The 16,210-nt window shown below is 39.8% G+C and overlaps 30 non-coding genes and 5 pseudogenes across 30 annotated transcripts; all 35 read right to left on the bottom strand.

Annotated features, from left to right (window-relative positions):
• Positions 1-83: 83 nt before the first annotated feature.
• Positions 84-202, bottom strand: LOC146013065 (5S ribosomal RNA). The gene has a single exon (XR_014446052.1). It is a non-coding gene; the product is annotated as a 5S ribosomal RNA (ribosomal RNA).
• A 346-nt stretch (positions 203-548) lies between these two features.
• On the bottom strand, positions 549-667 carry LOC146010966 (5S ribosomal RNA; annotated as a pseudogene).
• Positions 668-1,013: 346 nt separating this feature from the next.
• LOC146014288 (5S ribosomal RNA) lies at positions 1,014-1,132 on the bottom strand. Its single transcript, XR_014447237.1, has one exon. It is a non-coding gene; the product is annotated as a 5S ribosomal RNA (ribosomal RNA).
• Positions 1,133-1,477: 345 nt separating this feature from the next.
• Positions 1,478-1,596, bottom strand: LOC146017589 (5S ribosomal RNA). The gene has a single exon (XR_014450456.1). It is a non-coding gene; the product is annotated as a 5S ribosomal RNA (ribosomal RNA).
• A 345-nt stretch (positions 1,597-1,941) lies between these two features.
• Positions 1,942-2,060, bottom strand: LOC146014528 (5S ribosomal RNA). Its single transcript, XR_014447480.1, has one exon. It is a non-coding gene; the product is annotated as a 5S ribosomal RNA (ribosomal RNA).
• Positions 2,061-2,406: 346 nt separating this feature from the next.
• Positions 2,407-2,525, bottom strand: LOC146010965 (5S ribosomal RNA; annotated as a pseudogene).
• A 346-nt stretch (positions 2,526-2,871) lies between these two features.
• Positions 2,872-2,990, bottom strand: LOC146014386 (5S ribosomal RNA). Its single transcript, XR_014447341.1, has one exon. It is a non-coding gene; the product is annotated as a 5S ribosomal RNA (ribosomal RNA).
• A 346-nt stretch (positions 2,991-3,336) lies between these two features.
• On the bottom strand, positions 3,337-3,455 carry LOC146013064 (5S ribosomal RNA). Its single transcript, XR_014446051.1, has one exon. It is a non-coding gene; the product is annotated as a 5S ribosomal RNA (ribosomal RNA).
• Positions 3,456-3,800: 345 nt separating this feature from the next.
• Positions 3,801-3,919, bottom strand: LOC146017645 (5S ribosomal RNA). Its single transcript, XR_014450511.1, has one exon. It is a non-coding gene; the product is annotated as a 5S ribosomal RNA (ribosomal RNA).
• A 345-nt stretch (positions 3,920-4,264) lies between these two features.
• On the bottom strand, positions 4,265-4,383 carry LOC146013062 (5S ribosomal RNA). Its single transcript, XR_014446049.1, has one exon. It is a non-coding gene; the product is annotated as a 5S ribosomal RNA (ribosomal RNA).
• Positions 4,384-4,728: 345 nt separating this feature from the next.
• Positions 4,729-4,847, bottom strand: LOC146013061 (5S ribosomal RNA). Its single transcript, XR_014446048.1, has one exon. It is a non-coding gene; the product is annotated as a 5S ribosomal RNA (ribosomal RNA).
• A 345-nt stretch (positions 4,848-5,192) lies between these two features.
• On the bottom strand, positions 5,193-5,311 carry LOC146016338 (5S ribosomal RNA). Its single transcript, XR_014449234.1, has one exon. It is a non-coding gene; the product is annotated as a 5S ribosomal RNA (ribosomal RNA).
• A 345-nt stretch (positions 5,312-5,656) lies between these two features.
• LOC146010416 (5S ribosomal RNA) lies at positions 5,657-5,775 on the bottom strand (annotated as a pseudogene).
• Positions 5,776-6,120: 345 nt separating this feature from the next.
• On the bottom strand, positions 6,121-6,239 carry LOC146014057 (5S ribosomal RNA). Its single transcript, XR_014447016.1, has one exon. It is a non-coding gene; the product is annotated as a 5S ribosomal RNA (ribosomal RNA).
• Positions 6,240-6,584: 345 nt separating this feature from the next.
• Positions 6,585-6,703, bottom strand: LOC146013060 (5S ribosomal RNA). Its single transcript, XR_014446047.1, has one exon. It is a non-coding gene; the product is annotated as a 5S ribosomal RNA (ribosomal RNA).
• Positions 6,704-7,050: 347 nt separating this feature from the next.
• Positions 7,051-7,169, bottom strand: LOC146017643 (5S ribosomal RNA). The gene has a single exon (XR_014450509.1). It is a non-coding gene; the product is annotated as a 5S ribosomal RNA (ribosomal RNA).
• Positions 7,170-7,514: 345 nt separating this feature from the next.
• On the bottom strand, positions 7,515-7,633 carry LOC146013059 (5S ribosomal RNA). Its single transcript, XR_014446046.1, has one exon. It is a non-coding gene; the product is annotated as a 5S ribosomal RNA (ribosomal RNA).
• Positions 7,634-7,978: 345 nt separating this feature from the next.
• On the bottom strand, positions 7,979-8,097 carry LOC146013058 (5S ribosomal RNA). The gene has a single exon (XR_014446045.1). It is a non-coding gene; the product is annotated as a 5S ribosomal RNA (ribosomal RNA).
• Positions 8,098-8,442: 345 nt separating this feature from the next.
• LOC146016336 (5S ribosomal RNA) lies at positions 8,443-8,561 on the bottom strand. The gene has a single exon (XR_014449232.1). It is a non-coding gene; the product is annotated as a 5S ribosomal RNA (ribosomal RNA).
• Positions 8,562-8,906: 345 nt separating this feature from the next.
• On the bottom strand, positions 8,907-9,025 carry LOC146010415 (5S ribosomal RNA; annotated as a pseudogene).
• Positions 9,026-9,370: 345 nt separating this feature from the next.
• Positions 9,371-9,489, bottom strand: LOC146014056 (5S ribosomal RNA). Its single transcript, XR_014447015.1, has one exon. It is a non-coding gene; the product is annotated as a 5S ribosomal RNA (ribosomal RNA).
• A 345-nt stretch (positions 9,490-9,834) lies between these two features.
• Positions 9,835-9,953, bottom strand: LOC146014140 (5S ribosomal RNA). Its single transcript, XR_014447094.1, has one exon. It is a non-coding gene; the product is annotated as a 5S ribosomal RNA (ribosomal RNA).
• Positions 9,954-10,298: 345 nt separating this feature from the next.
• Positions 10,299-10,417, bottom strand: LOC146016661 (5S ribosomal RNA). The gene has a single exon (XR_014449544.1). It is a non-coding gene; the product is annotated as a 5S ribosomal RNA (ribosomal RNA).
• Positions 10,418-10,700: 283 nt separating this feature from the next.
• LOC146014378 (5S ribosomal RNA) lies at positions 10,701-10,819 on the bottom strand. The gene has a single exon (XR_014447331.1). It is a non-coding gene; the product is annotated as a 5S ribosomal RNA (ribosomal RNA).
• Positions 10,820-11,165: 346 nt separating this feature from the next.
• On the bottom strand, positions 11,166-11,284 carry LOC146014865 (5S ribosomal RNA). Its single transcript, XR_014447806.1, has one exon. It is a non-coding gene; the product is annotated as a 5S ribosomal RNA (ribosomal RNA).
• A 345-nt stretch (positions 11,285-11,629) lies between these two features.
• On the bottom strand, positions 11,630-11,748 carry LOC146017635 (5S ribosomal RNA). The gene has a single exon (XR_014450502.1). It is a non-coding gene; the product is annotated as a 5S ribosomal RNA (ribosomal RNA).
• Positions 11,749-12,093: 345 nt separating this feature from the next.
• LOC146010414 (5S ribosomal RNA) lies at positions 12,094-12,212 on the bottom strand (annotated as a pseudogene).
• Positions 12,213-12,557: 345 nt separating this feature from the next.
• On the bottom strand, positions 12,558-12,676 carry LOC146017554 (5S ribosomal RNA). The gene has a single exon (XR_014450423.1). It is a non-coding gene; the product is annotated as a 5S ribosomal RNA (ribosomal RNA).
• A 345-nt stretch (positions 12,677-13,021) lies between these two features.
• LOC146017318 (5S ribosomal RNA) lies at positions 13,022-13,140 on the bottom strand. Its single transcript, XR_014450195.1, has one exon. It is a non-coding gene; the product is annotated as a 5S ribosomal RNA (ribosomal RNA).
• Positions 13,141-13,485: 345 nt separating this feature from the next.
• Positions 13,486-13,604, bottom strand: LOC146017588 (5S ribosomal RNA). Its single transcript, XR_014450455.1, has one exon. It is a non-coding gene; the product is annotated as a 5S ribosomal RNA (ribosomal RNA).
• A 345-nt stretch (positions 13,605-13,949) lies between these two features.
• On the bottom strand, positions 13,950-14,068 carry LOC146013057 (5S ribosomal RNA). The gene has a single exon (XR_014446044.1). It is a non-coding gene; the product is annotated as a 5S ribosomal RNA (ribosomal RNA).
• A 346-nt stretch (positions 14,069-14,414) lies between these two features.
• Positions 14,415-14,533, bottom strand: LOC146017587 (5S ribosomal RNA). Its single transcript, XR_014450454.1, has one exon. It is a non-coding gene; the product is annotated as a 5S ribosomal RNA (ribosomal RNA).
• Positions 14,534-14,879: 346 nt separating this feature from the next.
• LOC146014287 (5S ribosomal RNA) lies at positions 14,880-14,998 on the bottom strand. The gene has a single exon (XR_014447236.1). It is a non-coding gene; the product is annotated as a 5S ribosomal RNA (ribosomal RNA).
• Positions 14,999-15,343: 345 nt separating this feature from the next.
• Positions 15,344-15,462, bottom strand: LOC146014375 (5S ribosomal RNA). The gene has a single exon (XR_014447327.1). It is a non-coding gene; the product is annotated as a 5S ribosomal RNA (ribosomal RNA).
• A 346-nt stretch (positions 15,463-15,808) lies between these two features.
• On the bottom strand, positions 15,809-15,927 carry LOC146015193 (5S ribosomal RNA). The gene has a single exon (XR_014448121.1). It is a non-coding gene; the product is annotated as a 5S ribosomal RNA (ribosomal RNA).
• Positions 15,928-16,210: the final 283 nt, after the last annotated feature.

Below are 16,210 nucleotides of genomic sequence, written 5' to 3'. Positions count from 1 at the left end.
AAATGTCTGTGCTGGCAATAAAAAGAAAAAGTTTCCAATTTAAATAGCTAGAGAATAAAAACAATTTGCCAGTAATGTGAAAAAACCTACAGCACCTGGTGTTCCCATGTGGTCTCCCACCCAAGTACTAACCAGGCCCAACACTGCTTAGCTTCCAAGATCAGACGAGATTGGGCCTATCCAATGTGGTATGGCTGTAGGTGAGATACAGGCACTTTTTTGCCCTCTTCTACTTCTATCACCAGGTAAGCTAATACAAAAGTTTCCTAACTGTATTGGCTTACTGAAAAAAATCATGTGTTGGTAATGTAAAAAGACCTACAGGACATGATATTAGCAAGGGGGTCTTAAATTAAACTACTAAAGAGGCTCAACACTGTTTAGCTGCCAAAAGTAGTTGGAATTGTGCCTAAACAGTGTGGTAAGTGTTTAGGTGATGGCTATTGTGTCTGTTTGAACTCTTCCAAATGTCTGTGCTGGCAATAAAAAGAAAAAGTTTCCAATCTAAATAGCTAGAGAATAAAAACAATTTGCCAGTAATGTGAAAAAACCTACAGCACCTGGTGTTCCCATGTGATCTCCCACCCAAGTACTAACCAGGCCCAACACTGCTTAGCTTCCAAGATCAGACAAGGTTGGGCCTATCCAATGTGGTATGGCTGTAGGTGAGATACAGGCACTTTTTTGCCCTCTTCTACTTCTATCACAAGGTAAGCTAATAAAAAAAGTTTCCTAACTGTATTGGCTTACTGAAAAAAATCATGTGTTGGTAATGTAAAAAGACCTACAGGACATGATATTAGCAGGGGGTCTTAAATTAAACTACAAAAGAGGCTCAACACTGTTTAGCTGCCAAAAGCAGTTGGAATTGGGCCTAAACAGTGTGGTAAGTCTTTAGGTGATGGCTATTGTGTCTGTTTGACCTCTTCCAAATGTCTGTACTGGCAATAAAAAGAAAAAGTTTCCAATTTAAATAGCTAGAGAATAAAAACAATTGGCCAGTAATGTGAAAAAACCTACAGCACCTGGTGTTCCCATGTGGTCTCCCACCCAAGTACTAACCAGGCCCAACACTGCTTAGCTTCCAAGATCAGACGAGATTGGGCCTATCCAATGTGGTATGGCTGTAGGCGAGATACAGGCACTTTTTTGCCCTCTTCTACTTCTATCACCAGGTAAGCTAATACAAAAGTTTCCTAACTGTATTGGCTTACTGAAAAAAATCATGTGTTGGTAATGTAAAAAGACCTACAGGACATGATATTAGCAGGGGGTCTTAAATTAAACTACAAAAGAGGCTCAACACTGTTTAGCTGCCAAAAGCAGTTGGAATTGGGCCTAAACAGTGTGGTAAGTCTTTAGGTGATGGCTATTGTGTCTGTTTGAACTCTTCCAAATGTCTGTGCTGGCAATAAAAAGAAAAAGTTTCCAATCTAAATAGCTAGAGAATAAAAACAATTTGCCAGTAATGTGAAAAAACCTACAGCACCTGGTGTTCCCATGTGGTCTCCCACCCAAGTACTAACCAGGCCCAACACTGCTTAGCTTCCAAGATCAGACAAGGTTGGGCCTATCCAATGTGGTATGGCTGTAGGTGAGATACAGGCACTTTTTTGCCCTCTTCTACTTCTATCACCAGGTAAGCTAATACAAAAGTTTCCTAATTGTATTGGCTTACTGAAAAAAATCATGTGTTGGTAATGTAAAAAGACCTACAGGACATGATATTAGCAGGGGGTCTTAAATTAAACTACTAAAGAGGCTCAACACTGTTTAGCTGCCAAAAGCAGTTGGAATTGTGCCTAAACAGTGTGGTAAGTCTTTAGGTGATGGCTATTGTGTCTGTTTGACCTCTTCCAAATGTCTGTGCTGGCAATAAAAAGAAAAAGTTTCCAATTTAAATAGCTAGAGAATAAAAACAATTTGCCAGTAATGTGAAAAAACCTACAGCACCTGGTGTTCCCATGTGGTCTCCCACCCAAGTACTAACCAGGCCCAACACTGCTTAGCTTCCAAGATCAGACGAGATTGGGCCTATCCAATGTGGTATGGCTGCAGGTGAGATACAGGCACTTTTTTGCCCTCTTCTACTTCTATCACCAGGTAAGCTAATACAAAAGTTTCCTAACTGTATTGGCTTACTGAAAAAAATCATGTGTTGGTAATGTAAAAAGACCTACAGGACATGATATTAGCAAGGGGGTCTTAAATTAAACTACTAAAGAGGCTCAACACTGTTTAGCTGCCAAAAGTAGTTGGAATTGTGCCTAAACAGTGTGGTAAGTCTTTAGGTGATGGCTATTGTGTCTGTTTGAACTCTTCCAAATGTCTGTGCTGGCAATAAAAAGAAAAAGTTTCCAATCTAAATAGCTAGAGAATAAAAACAATTTGCCAGTAATGTGAAAAAACCTACAGCACCTGGTGTTCCCATGTGATCTCCCACCCAAGTACTAACCAGGCCCAACACTGCTTAGCTTCCAAGATCAGACAAGGTTGGGCCTATCCAATGTGGTATGGCTGTAGGTGAGATACAGGCACTTTTTTGCCCTCTTCTACTTCTATCACAAGGTAAGCTAATAAAAAAAGTTTCCTAACTGTATTGGCTTACTGAAAAAAATCATGTGTTGGTAATGTAAAAAGACCTACAGGACATGATATTAGCAGGGGGTCTTAAATTAAACTACAAAAGAGGCTCAACACTGTTTAGCTGCCAAAAGCAGTTGGAATTGGGCCTAAACAGTGTGGTAAGTCTTTAGGTGATGGCTATTGTGTCTGTTTGACCTCTTCCAAATGTCTGTACTGGCAATAAAAAGAAAAAGTTTCCAATTTAAATAGCTAGAGAATAAAAACAATTTGCCAGTAATGTGAAAAAACCTACAGCACCTGGTGTTCCCAGGTGGTCTCCCACCCAAGTACTAACCAGGCCCAACACTGCTTAGCTTCCAAGATCAGACGAGATTGGGCCTATCCAATGTGGTATGGCTGTAGGTGAGATACAGGCACTTTTTTGCCCTCTGCTACTTCTATCACCAGGTAAGCTAATAAAAAAGTTTCCTAACTGTATTGGCTTACTTAAAAAAAATCATGTGTTGGTAATGTAAAAAGACCTACAGGACATGATATTAGCAGGGGGTCTTAAATTAAACTACTAAACAGGCTCAACACTGTTTAGCTGCCAAAAGCAGTTGGAATTGGGCCTAAACAGTGTGGTAAGTCTTTAGGTGATGGCTATTGTGTCTGTTTGACCTCTTCCAAATGTCTGTACTGGCAATAAAAAGAAAAAGTTTCCAATTTAAATAGATAGAGAATAAAAACAATTTGCCTGTAATGTGAAAAAACCTACAGCACCTGGTGTTCCCATGTGGTCTCCCACCCAAGTACTAACCAGGCCCAACACTGCTTAGCTTCCAAGATCAGACGAGATTGGGCCTATCCAATGTGGTATGGCTGTAGGTGAGACACAGGCACTTTTTTGCCCTCTTCTACTTCTATCACCAGGTAAGCTAATAAAAAAGTTTCCTAACTGTATTGGCTTACTGAAAAAAATCATGTGTTGGTAATGTAAAAAGACCTACAGGACATGATATTAGCAGGGAGTCTTAAATTAAACTACTAAAGAGGCCCAACACTGTTTAGCTGCCAAAAGCAGTTGGAATTGGGCCTAAACAGTGTGGTAAGTCTTTAGGTAATGGCTATTGTGTCTGTTTGACCTCTTCCAAATGTCTGTACTGGCAATAAAAATAAAAAGTTTCCAATTTAAATAGCTAGAGAATAAAAACAATTTGCCTGTAATGTGAAAAAACCTACAGCATCTGGTGTTCCCATGTGGTCTCCCACCCAAGTACTAACCAGGCCCAACACTGCTTAGCTTCCAAGATCAGACGAGATTGGGCCTATCCAATGTGGTATGGCTGTAGTTGAGATACAGGCACTTTTTTGCCCTCTTCTACTTCTATCACCAGGTAAGCTAATAAAAAAGTTTCCTAACTGTATTGGCTTACTGAAAAAAATCATGTGTTGGTAATGTAAAAAGACCTACAGGACATGATATTAGCAGGGTGTCTTAAATTAAACTACTAAAGAGGCTCAACACTGTTTAGCTGCCAAAAGCAGTTGGAATTGGGCCTAAACAGTTTGGTATGTCTTTAGGTGATGGCTATTGTGTCTGTTTGACCTCTTCCAAATGTCTGTGCTGGCAATAAAAAGATAAAATTTCCTATTTAAATAGCTAGAGAATAAAAACAATTTGCCAGTAATGTGAAAAAACCTACAGCACCTGGTGTTCCCATGTGGTCTCCCACCCAAGTACTAACCAGGCCCAACACTGCTTAGCTTCCAAGATCAGACGAGATTGGGCCTATCCAATGTGGTATGGCTGTAGGTGAGTCAAAGGCACATTTTTGCCCTCTTCTACTTCTATCACCATGTAAGCTAATACAAAAGTTTCCTAACTGTATTGGCTTACTGAAAAAAATCATGTGTTGGTAATGTAAAAAGACCTACAGGACATGATATTAGCAGGGGGTCTTAAATTAAACTACTAAAGAGGCTCAACACTGTTTAGCTGCCAAAAGCAGTTGGAATTGGGCCTAAACAGTGTGGTAAGTCTTTAGGTGATGGCTATTGTGTCTGTTTGACCTCTTCCAAATGTCTGTGCTGGCAATAAAAAGAAAAAGTTTCATATTTAAATAGCTAGAGAATAAAAACAATTTGCCAGTAATGTGAAAAAACCTACAGCACCTGGTGTTCCCATGTGGTCTCCCACCCAAGTACTAACCAGGCCCAACACTGCTTAGCTTCCAAGATCAGACGAGATTGGGCCTATCCAATGTGGTATGGCTGTAGGTGAAATACAGGCACTTTTTTGCCCTCTTCTACTTCTATCACCAGGTAAGCTAATAAAAAAGTTTGCTAACTGTATTGGATTACTGAAAAAAATCATGTGTTGGTAATGTAAAAAGACCTACAGGACATGATATTAGCAGGGGGTCTTAAATTAAACTACTAAAGAGGCTCAACACTGTTTAGCTGCCAAAAGCAGTTGGAATTGGGCCTAAACAGTGTGGTAAGTCTTTATGTGATGGCTATTGTGTCTGTTTGACCTCTTCCAAATGTCTGTACTGGCAATAAAAACAAAAAGTTTCCAATTTAAATAGCTAGAGAATAAAAACAATTTGCCAGTAAAGTGAAAAAACCTACAGCACCTGGTGTTCCCATGTGGTCTCCCACCCAAGTACTAACCATGCCCAACACTGCTTAGCTTCCAAGATCAGACGAGATTGGGCCTATCCAATGTGGTATGGCTGTAGGTGAGTTAAAGCCACATTTTTGCCCTCTTCTACTTCTATCACCAGGTAAGCTAATACAAAAGTTTCCTAACTGTATTGGCTTACTGAAAAAAATCATGTGTTGGTAATGTAAAAAGACCTACAGGACATGATATTAGCAGGGGGTCTTAAATTAAACTACAAAAGAGGCTCAACACTGTTTAGCTGCCAAAAGCAGTTGGAATTGAGCCTAAACAGTGTGGTAAGTCTTTAGGTGATGGCTATTGTGTCTGTTTGACCTCTTCCAAATGTCTGTGCTGGCAATAAAAAGAAAAAGTTTCCAATATAAATAGCTAGAGAATAAAAACAATTTGCCTGTAATGTGAAAAAACCTACAGCACCTGGTGTTCCCATGTGGTCTCCCACCCAATTACTAACCAGGCCCAACACTGCTTAGCTTCCAAGAACAGACGAGATTGGGCCTATCCAATGTGGTATGGCTGTAGGTGTAATACAGGCACTTTTTTGCCCTCTTCTACTTCTATCACCAGGTAAGCTAATAAAAAAGTTTCCTAACTGTATTGGCTTACTGAAAAAAATCATGTGTTGGTAATGTAAAAAGACCTACAGGACATGATATTAGCAGGGGGTCTTAAATTAAACTACTAAAGAGGCTCAACACTGTTTAGCTGCCAAAAGCAGTTGGAATTGGGCCTAAACAGTGTGGTAAGTCTTTAGGTGATGGCTATTGTGTCTGTTTGACCTCTTCCAAATGTCTGTACTGGCAATAAAAAGAAAAAGTTTCCAATTTAAATAGCTAGAGAATAAAAACAATTTGCCTGTAATGTGAAAAAACCTACAGCACCTGGTGTTCCCATGTGGTCTCCCACCCAAGTACTAATCAGGCCCAACACTGCTTAGCTTCCAAGATCAGACGAGATTGGGCCTATCCAATGTGGTATGGCTGTAGGTGAGATACAAGCACTTTTTTGCCCTCTTCTACTTCTATCACCAGGTAAGCTAATAAAAAAGTTTCCTAACTGTATTGGCTTACTGAAAAAAATCATGTGTTGGTAATGTAAAAAGACCTACAGGACATGATATTAGCAGGGGGTCTTAAATTAAACTACTAAACAGGCTCAACACTGTTTAGCTGCCAAAAGCAGTTGGAATTGGGCCTAAACAGTGTGGTAAGTCTTTAGGTGATGGCTATTGTGTCTGTTTGACCTCTTCCAAATGTCTGTACTGGCAATAAAAAGAAAAAGTTTCCAATTTAAATAGATAGAGAATAAAAACAATTTGCCTGTAATGTGAAAAAACCTACAGCACCTGGTGTTCCCATGTGGTCTCCCACCCAAGTACTAACCAGGCCCAACACTGCTTAGCTTCCAAGATCAGACGAGATTGGGCCTATCCAATGTGGTATGGCTGTAGGTGAGACACAGGCACTTTTTTGCCCTCTTCTACTTCTATCACCAGGTAAGCTAATAAAAAAGTTTCCTAACTGTATTGGCTTACTGAAAAAAATCATGTGGTTTGGTAATGTAAAAAGACCTACAGGACATGATATTAGCAGGGAGTCTTAAATTAAACTACTAAAGAGGCCCAACACTGTTTAGCTGCCAAAAGCAGTTGGAATTGGGCCTAAACAGTGTGGTAAGTCTTTAGGTAATGGCTATTGTGTCTGTTTGACCTCTTCCAAATGTCTGTACTGGCAATAAAAATAAAAAGTTTCCAATTTAAATAGCTAGAGAATAAAAACAATTTGCCTGTAATGTGAAAAAACCTACAGCATCTGGTGTTCCCATGTGGTCTCCCACCCAAGTACTAACCAGGCCCAACACTGCTTAGCTTCCAAGATCAGACGAGATTGGGCCTATCCAATGTGGTATGGCTGTAGTTGAGATACAGGCACTTTTTTGCCCTCTTCTACTTCTATCACCAGGTAAGCTAATAAAAAAGTTTCCTAACTGTATTGGCTTACTGAAAAAAATCATGTGTTGGTAATGTAAAAAGACCTACAAGACATGATATTAGCAGGGTGTCTTAAATTAAACTACTAAAGAGGCTCAACACTGTTTAGCTGCCAAAAGCAGTTGGAATTGGGCCTAAACAGTTTGGTATGTCTTTAGGTGATGGCTATTGTGTCTGTTTGACCTCTTCCAAATGTCTGTGCTGGCAATAAAAAGATAAAATTTCCTATTTAAATAGCTAGAGAATAAAAACAATTTGCCAGTAATGTGAAAAAACCTACAGCACCTGGTGTTCCCATGTGGTCTCCCACCCAAGTACTAACCAGGCCCAACACTGCTTAGCTTCCAAGATCAGACGAGATTGGGCCTATCCAATGTGGTATGGCTGTAGGTGAGTCAAAGGCACATTTTTGCCCTCTTCTACTTCTATCACCATGTAAGCTAATACAAAAGTTTCCTAACTGTATTGGCTTACTGAAAAAAATCATGTGTTGGTAATGTAAAAAGACCTACAGGACATGATATTAGCAGGGGGTCTTAAATTAAACTACTAAAGAGGCTCAACACTGTTTAGCTGCCAAAAGCAGTTGGAATTGGGCCTAAACAGTGTGGTAAGTCTTTAGGTGATGGCTATTGTGTCTGTTTGACCTCTTCCAAATGTCTGTGCTGGCAATAAAAAGAAAAAGTTTCATATTTAAATAGCTAGAGAATAAAAACAATTTGCCAGTAATGTGAAAAAACCTACAGCACCTGGTGTTCCCATGTGGTCTCCCACCCAAGTACTAACCAGGCCCAACACTGCTTAGCTTCCAAGATCAGACGAGATTGGGCCTATCCAATGTGGTATGGCTGTAGGTGAAATACAGGCACTTTTTTGCCCTCTTCTACTTCTATCACCAGGTAAGCTAATAAAAAAGTTTGCTAACTGTATTGGATTACTGAAAAAAATCATGTGTTGGTAATGTAAAAAGACCTACAGGACATGATATTAGCAGGGGGTCTTAAATTAAACTACTAAAGAGGCTCAACACTGTTTAGCTGCCAAAAGCAGTTGGAATTGGGCCTAAACAGTGTGGTAAGTCTTTATGTGATGGCTATTGTGTCTGTTTGACCTCTTCCAAATGTCTGTACTGGCAATAAAAACAAAAAGTTTCCAATTTAAATAGCTAGAGAATAAAAACAATTTGCCAGTAAAGTGAAAAAACCTACAGCACCTGGTGTTCCCATGTGGTCTCCCACCCAAGTACTAACCATGCCCAACACTGCTTAGCTTCCAAGATCAGACGAGATTGGGCCTATCCAATGTGGTATGGCTGTAGGTGAGTTAAAGCCACATTTTTGCCCTCTTCTACTTCTATCACCAGGTAAGCTAATACAAAAGTTTCCTAACTGTATTGGCTTACTGAAAAAAATCATGTGTTGGTAATGTAAAAAGACCTACAGGACATGATATTAGCAGGGGGTCTTAAATTAAACTACAAAAGAGGCTCAACACTGTTTAGCTGCCAAAAGCAGTTGGAATTGAGCCTAAACAGTGTGGTAAGTCTTTAGGTGATGGCTATTGTGTCTGTTTGACCTCTTCCAAATGTCTGTGCTGGCAATAAAAAGAAAAAGTTTCCAATATAAATAGCTAGAGAATAAAAACAATTTGCCTGTAATGTGAAAAAACCTACAGCACCTGGTGTTCCCATGTGGTCTCCCACCCAATTACTAACCAGGCCCAACACTGCTTAGCTTCCAAGAACAGACGAGATTGGGCCTATCCAATGTGGTATGGCTGTAGGTGTAATACAGGCACTTTTTTGCCCTCTTCTACTTCTATCACCAGGTAAGCTAATAAAAAAGTTTCCTAACTGTATTGGCTTACTGAAAAAAATCATGTGTTGGTAATGTAAAAAGACCTACAGGACATGATATTAGCAGGGGGTCTTAAATTAAACTACTAAAGAGGCTCAACACTGTTTAGCTGCCAAAAGCAGTTGGAATTGGGCCTAAACAGTGTGGTAAGTCTTTAGGTGATGGCTATTGTGTCTGTTTGACCTCTTCCAAATGTCTGTACTGGCAATAAAAAGAAAAAGTTTCCAATTTAAATAGCTAGAGAATAAAAACAATTTGCCTGTAATGTGAAAAAACCTACAGCACCTGGTGTTCCCATGTGGTCTCCCACCCAAGTACTAATCAGGCCCAACACTGCTTAGCTTCCAAGATCAGACGAGATTGGGCCTATCCAATGTGGTATGGCTGTAGGTGAGATACAAGCACTTTTTTGCCCTCTTCTACTTCTATCACCAGGTAAGCTAATAAAAAAGTTTCCTAACTGTATTGGCTTACTGAAAAAAATCATGTGTTGGTAATGTAAAAAGACCTACAGGACATGATATTAGCAGGGGGTCTTAAATTAAACTACTAAAGAGGCTCAACACTGTTTAGCTGCCAAAAGCAGTTGGAATTGGGCCTAATCAGTGTGGTAAGTCTTTAGGTGATGGCTATTGTGTCTGTTTGACCTCTTCCAAATGTCTGTACTGGCAATAAAAAGAAAAAGTTTCAAATTTAAATAGCTAGAGAATAAAAACAATTTGCCAGTAATGTGAAAAAACCTACAGCACCTGGTGTTCCCATGTGGTCTCCCACCCAAGTACTAACCAGGCCCAACACTGCTTAGCTTCCAAGATCAGACGAGATTGGGCCTATCCAATGTGGTATGACTGTAGGTGAGATACAGGCACTTTTTTGCCCTCTTCTACTTCTATCACAAGGTAAGCTAATAAAAAAGTTTCCTAACTGTATTGGCTTACTGAAAAAAATCATGTGTTGGTAATGTAAAAAGACCTACAGGACATGATATTAGCAGGGGGTCTTAAATTAAACTACAAAAGAGGCTCAACACTGTTTAGCTGCCAAAAGCAGTTGGAATTGGGCCTAAACAGTGTGGTAAGTCTTTAGGTGATGGCTATTATGTCTGTTTGACCTCTTCCAAATGTCTGTACTGGCAATAAAAAGAAAAAGTTTCCAATTTAAATAGATAGAGAATAAAAACAATTTGCCTGTAATGTGAAAAAACCTACAGCACCTGGTGCTCCCATGTAGTCTCCCACCCAAGTACTAATCAGGCCCAACACTGCTTAGCTTCCAAGATCAGACGAGATTGGGCCTATCCAATGTGGTATGGCTGTAGGTGAGATACAGGCACTTTTTTGCCCTCTTCTACTTCTATCACCAGGTAAGCTAATAAAAAAGTTTCCTAACTTAGAAGGGGGTCTTAAATTAAACTACAAAAGAGGCTCAACACTGTTTAGCTGCCAAAAGCAGTTGGAATTGAGCCTAAACAGTGTGGTAAGTCTTTAGGTGATGGCTATTGTGTCTGTTTGACCTCTTCAAAATGTCTGTGCTGGCAATAAAAAGAAAAAGTTTCCAATTTAAATAGCTAGAGAATAAAAACAATTTGACAGTAATGTGAAAAAACCTACAGCACCTGGTGTTCCCAGGTGGACTCCCACCCAAGTACTAACCAGGCCCAACACTGCTTAGCTTCCAAGATCAGACGAGATTGGGCCTATCCAATGTGGTATGGCTGTAGGTGAGATACAGGCACTTTTTTGCCCTCTGCTACTTCTATCACCAGGTAAGCTAATAAAAATGTTTCCTAACTGTATTGGCTTACTTAAAAAAAATCATGTGTTGGTAATGTAAAAAGACCTACAGGACATGATATTAGCAGGGGGTCTTAAATTAAACTACTAAACAGGCTCAACACTGTTTAGCTGCCAAAAGCAGTTGGAATTGGGCCTAAACAGTGTGGTAAGTCTTTAGGTGATGGCTATTGTGTCTGTTTGACCTCTTCCAAATGTCTGTACTGGCAATAAAAAGAAAAAGTTTCCAATTTAAATAGATAGAGAATAAAAACAATTTGCCTGTAATGTGAAAAAACCTACAGCACCTGGTGCTCCCATGTGGTCTCCCACCCAAGTACTAATCAGGCCCAACACTGCTTAGCTTCCAAGATCAGACGAGATTGGGCCTATCCAATGTGGTATGGCTGTAGGTGAGATACAGGCACTTTTTTGCCCTCTTCTACTTCTATCACCAGGTAAGCTAATAAAAAAGTTTCCTAACTGTATTGGCTTACTGAAAAAAATCATGTGTTGGTAATGTAAAAAGACCTACAGGACATGATATTAGCAGCGAGTCTTAAATTAAACTACTAAAGAGGCCCAACACTGTTTAGCTGCCAAAAGCAGTTGGAATTGGGCCTAAACAGTGTGGTAAGTCTTTAGGTGACGGCTATTGTGTCTGTTTGACCTCTTCCAAATGTCTGTACTGGCAATAAAAATAAAAAGTTTCCAATTTAAATAGCTAGAGAATAAAAACAATTTGCCTGTAATGTGAAAAAACCTACAGCATCTGGTGCTCCCATGTGGTCTCCCACCCAAGTACTAACCAGGCCCAACATTGCTTAGCTTCCAAGATCAGACGAGATTGGGCCTATCCAATGTGGTATGGCTGTAGTTGAGATACAGGCACTTTTTTGCCCTCTTCTACTTCTATCACCAGGTAAGCTAATACAAAAGTTTCCTAACTGTATTGGCTTACTGAAAAAAATCATGTGTTGGTAATGTAAAAAGACCTACAGGACATGATATTAGCAGGGGGTCTTAAATTAAACTACAAAAGAGGCTCAACACTGTTTAGCTGCCAAAAGCAGTTGGAATTGAGCCTAAACAGTGTGGTAAGTCTTTAGGTGATGGCTATTGTGTCTGTTTGACCTCTTCCAAATGTCTGTGCTGGCAATAAAAAGAAAAAGTTTCCAATATAAATAGCTAGAGAATAAAAACAATTTGCCTGTAATGTGAAAAAACCTACAGCACCTGGTGTTCCCATGTGGTCTCCCACCCAATTACTAACCAGGCCCAACACTGCTTAGCTTCCAAGAACAGACGAGATTGGGCCTATCCAATGTGGTATGGCTGTAGGTGAAATACAGGCACTTTTTTGCCCTCTTCTACTTCTATCACCAGGTAAGCTAATACAAAAGTTTCCTAACTGTATTGGCTTACTGAAAAAAATCAAGTGTTGGTAATGTAAAAAGACCTACAGGACATGATATTAGCAGGGGGTCTTAAATTAAACTACTAAATAGCCTCAACACTGTTTACCTGCCAAAAGCAGTTGGAATTGGGCCAAAACAGTGTGGTAAGTCTTTAGGTGATGGCTATTGTGTCTGTTTTACCTCTTCCAAATGTCAGTGCTGGCAATAAAAAGAAAAAGTTTCCAATTTAAATAGCTAGAGAATAAAAACAATTTGCCAGTAATGTGAAAAAACCTACAGCACCTGGTGTTTCCATGTGGTCTCCCACCCAAGTACTAACCAGGCCCAACACTGCTTAGCTTCCAAGATCAGACGAGGTTGGGCCTATCCAATGTGGTATGGCTGTAGGTGAGATACATGCACTTTTTTGCCCTCTTCTACTTCTATCACCAGGTAAGCTAATACAAAAGTTTCCTAACTGTATTGGCTTACTGAAAAAAATCAAGTGTTGGTAATGTAAAAAGACCTACAGGACATGATATTAGCAGGGGGTCTTAAATTAAACTACTAAATAGCCTCAACACTGTTTACCTGCCAAAAGCAGTTGGAATTGGGCCAAAACAGTGTGGTAAGTCTTTAGGTGATGGATATTGTGTCTGTTTTACCTCTTCCAAATGTCTGTGCTGGCAATAAAAAGAAAAAGTTTCCAATTTAAATAGCTATAGAATAAAAACAATTTGCCAGTAATGTGAAAAAACCTACAGCACCTGGTGTTCCCATGTGGTCTCCTACCCAAGTACTAACCAGGCCCAACACTGCTTAGCTTCCAAGATCAGACGAGATTGGGCCTATCCAATGTGGTATGGCTGTAGTTGAGATACAGGCACTTTTTTGCCCTCTTCTACTTCTATCACCAGGTAAGCTAATACAAAAGTTGCCTAACTGTATTGGCTTACTGAAAAAAATCATGTGTTGGTAACGTAAAAAGACCTACAGGACATGATATTAGCAGGGGGTCTTAAATTAAACTACTAAAGAGGCTCAACACTGTTTAGCTGCCAAAAGCAGTTGGAATTGGGCCTAAACAGTGTGGTAAGTCTTTAGGTGATGGCTATTGTGTCTGTTTGAACTCTTCCAAATGTCTGTGCTGGCAATAAAAAGAAAAAGTTTCCAATCTAAATAGCTAGAGAATAAAAACAATTTGCCAGTAATGTGAAAAAACCTACAGCACCTGGTGTTCCCATGTGGTCTCCCACCCAAGTACTAACCAGGCCCAACACTGCTTAGCTTCCAAGATCAGACAAGGTTGGGCCTATCCAATGTGGTATGGCTGTAGGTGAGATACAGGCACTTTTTTGCCCTCTTCTACTTCTATCACCAGGTAAGCTAATACAAAAGTTTCCTAATTGTATTGGCTTACTGAAAAAAATCATGTGTTGGTAATGTAAAAAGACCTACAGGACATGATATTAGCAGGGGGTCTTAAATTAAACTACTAAAGAGGCTCAACACTGTTTAGCTGCCAAAAGCAGTTGGAATTGTGCCTAAACAGTGTGGTAAGTCTTTAGGTGATGGCTATTGTGTCTGTTTGACCTCTTCCAAATGTCTGTGCTGGCAATAAAAAGAAAAAGTTTCCAATTTAAATAGCTAGAGAATAAAAACAATTTGCCAGTAATGTGAAAAAACCTACAGCACCTGGTGTTCCCATGTGGTCTCCCACCCAAGTACTAACCAGGCCCAACACTGCTTAGCTTCCAAGATCAGACGAGATTGGGCCTATCCAATGTGGTATGGCTGTAGGTGAGATACAGGCACTTTTTTGCCCTCTTCTACTTCTATCACCAGGTAAGCTAATACAAAAGTTTCCTAACTGTATTGGCTTACTGAAAAAAATCATGTGTTGGTAATGTAAAAAGACCTACAGGACATGATATTAGCAAGGGGGTCTTAAATTAAACTACTAAAGAGGCTCAACACTGTTTAGCTGCCAAAAGTAGTTGGAATTGTGCCTAAACAGTGTGGTAAGTCTTTAGGTGATGGCTATTGTGTCTGTTTGAACTCTTCCAAATGTCTGTGCTGGCAATAAAAAGAAAAAGTTTCCAATCTAAATAGCTAGAGAATAAAAACAATTTGCCAGTAATGTGAAAAAACCTACAGCACCTGGTGTTCCCATGTGGTCTCCCACCCAAGTACTAACCAGGCCCAACACTGCTTAGCTTCCAAGATCAGACAAGGTTGGGCCTATCCAATGTGGTATGGCTGTAGGTGAGATACAGGCACTTTTTTGCCCTCTTCTACTTCTATCACAAGGTAAGCTAATAAAAAAAGTTTCCTAACTGTATTGGCTTACTGAAAAAAATCATGTGTTGGTAATGTAAAAAGACCTACAGGACATGATATTAGCAGGGGGTCTTAAATTAAACTACAAAAGAGGCTCAACACTGTTTAGCTGCCAAAAGCAGTTGGAATTGGGCCTAAACAGTGTGGTAAGTCTTTAGGTGATGGCTATTGTGTCTGTTTGACCTCTTCCAAATGTCTGTACTGGCAATAAAAAGAAAAAGTTTCCAATTTAAATAGCTAGAGAATAAAAACAATTGGCCAGTAATGTGAAAAAACCTACAGCACCTGGTGTTCCCATGTGGTCTCCCACCCAAGTACTAACCAGGCCCAACACTGCTTAGCTTCCAAGATCAGACGAGATTGGGCCTATCCAATGTGGTATGGCTGTAGGCGAGATACAGGCACTTTTTTGCCCTCTTCTACTTCTATCACCAGGTAAGCTAATACAAAAGTTTCCTAACTGTATTGGCTTACTGAAAAAAATCATGTGTTGGTAATGTAAAAAGACCTACAGGACATGATATTAGCAGGGGGTCTTAAATTAAACTACAAAAGAGGCTCAACACTGTTTAGCTGCCAAAAGCAGTTGGAATTGAGCCTAAACAGTGTGGTAAGTCTTTAGGTGATGGCTATTGTGTCTGTTTGACCTCTTCAAAATGTCTGTGCTGGCAATAAAAAGAAAAAGTTTCCAATTTAAATAGCTAGAGAATAAAAACAATTTGCCAGTAATGTGAAAAAACCTACAGCACCTGGTGTTCCCAGGTGGTCTCCCACCCAAGTACTAACCAGGCCCAACACTGCTTAGCTTCCAAGATCAGACGAGATTGGGCCTATCCAATGTGGTATGGCTGTAGGTGAGATACAGGCACTTTTTTGCCCTCTGCTACTTCTATCACCAGGTAAGCTAATAAAAAAGTTTCCTAACTGTATTGGCTTACTTAAAAAAAATCATGTGTTGGTAATGTAAAAAGACCTACAGGACATGATATTAGCAGGGGGTCTTAAATTAAACTACTAAACAGGCTCAACACTGTTTAGCTGCCAAAAGCAGTTGGAATTGGGCCTAAACAGTGTGGTAAGTCTTTAGGTGATGGCTATTGTGTCTGTTTGACCTCTTCCAAATGTCTGTACTGGCAATAAAAAGAAAAAGTTTCCAATTTAAATAGATAGAGAATAAAAACAATTTGCCTGTAATGTGAAAAAACCTACAGCACCTGGTGTTCCCATGTGGTCTTCCACCCAAGTACTAACCAGGCCCAACACTGCTTAGCTTCCAAGATCAGACGAGATTGGGCCTATCCAATGTGGTATGGCTGTAGGTGAGACACAGGCACTTTTTTGCCCTCTTCTACTTCTATCACCAGGTAAGCTAATAAAAAAGTTTCCTAACTGTATTGGCTTACTGAAAAAAATCATGTGTTGGTAATGTAAAAAGACCTACAGGACATGATATTAGCAGGGAGTCTTAAATTAAACTACTAAAGAGGCCCAACACTGTTTAGCTGCCAAAAGCAGTTGGAATTGGGCCTAAACAGTGTGGTAAGTCTTTAGGTAATGGCTATTGTGTCTGTTTGACCTCTTCCAAATGTCTGTACTGGCAATAA

Source organism: Crinia signifera, chromosome 6 (genome assembly GCF_055691185.1).
Source record: "Crinia signifera chromosome 6, ASM5569118v1, whole genome shotgun sequence".
Classification (NCBI taxonomy): Eukaryota; Metazoa; Chordata; class Amphibia; order Anura; family Myobatrachidae; genus Crinia; species Crinia signifera.
This window is presented reverse-complemented; position numbering and strand designations above follow the sequence as displayed.